The sequence below is a fragment of the Octopus bimaculoides genome, chromosome 6 (assembly GCF_001194135.2).
Source record: "Octopus bimaculoides isolate UCB-OBI-ISO-001 chromosome 6, ASM119413v2, whole genome shotgun sequence".
Lineage (NCBI taxonomy): Eukaryota > Metazoa > Mollusca > Cephalopoda > Octopoda > Octopodidae > Octopus > Octopus bimaculoides.
The window spans coordinates 1,680,898-1,681,888 of NC_068986.1; the positions used below are offsets into that span (position 1 = coordinate 1,680,898).

The window sequence follows — 991 nt, forward strand, 5'->3', positions numbered from 1 at the left end:
GGGGGGACAAACACAGACACACACACACACATTATATATATATATATATATATATATATATATATATACATATATACGATGGGCTTCTTTCAGTTTCCGCCTACCAAATCCACTCACAAGGCTTTGGTCGGCCCGAGGCCATAGTAGAAGACACTTGCCCAAGGTGCCACGCAGTGGGACTGAACCCGAAACCATGTGGTTGGTAAGCAAGCTACTTACCACACAGCCACTTCTGCACCACATATATTCTTTTATTTTTTTTTACTTGTTTCAGTCATCTGACTGTGGCCATGATGAAGCACCACCTTGAAGGGTTTTGGTCAAACAAATCGACCCCCACCCCAGGACTAATTTTTAAAGCCCAGTACTTAGTCTATTGGTCTCTTTCCTGAACCTCTAAGTTATGAGGATGTAAAAACCCCAACACTAGTTGTCAAGCAGCTGTAGGTGACAAACATAGACACAAAGAAACACACATAAATATATACAGATATATGACAGGCTTCATTCAGTTTCTGTGTAGCGAATCCACTCACAAGTCTTTGATTTGCCTGAGGCTATAGCAGAAGACACTTTCCCATGATGTCACACAGTGGGACTGAACACAAAACCATGAGATTAGGAAGCAAGCTTCTTATCATACGGCCACACCTGCACCTAAAAATATTCTGTACATTGGCTGAAAACAAATATCAGCTGCCCACATATATGTATATATTTTCATAATTCTCAATTTTAATATATATTTTGAACTAGCATACAGCAGCAACTGAGACTACATATTGGATTGTAACAATGAAATAAGCAGACGTGCTTCATGAGAAAACAGCTGGGATTTACCCTAACTACCTACATAATTATATATATATATATATATATATATTTAAATATATATATACATAGGTGTGTGTGCGTGAGTGTATATGTATGTATATATATACATATATATGTATATATATGTATGTGTGTGTATGCATATATATATATATGC

At 36.8% G+C, this 991-nt stretch overlaps 1 protein-coding gene across 5 annotated transcripts in view; it reads right to left on the minus strand.

The window, feature by feature from the left end:
• Positions 1 to 991, minus strand: part of LOC106881073 (organic cation transporter protein) — a 311,309-nt gene that overhangs the window by 207,184 nt on the left and 103,134 nt on the right. The window lies entirely within an intron of this gene.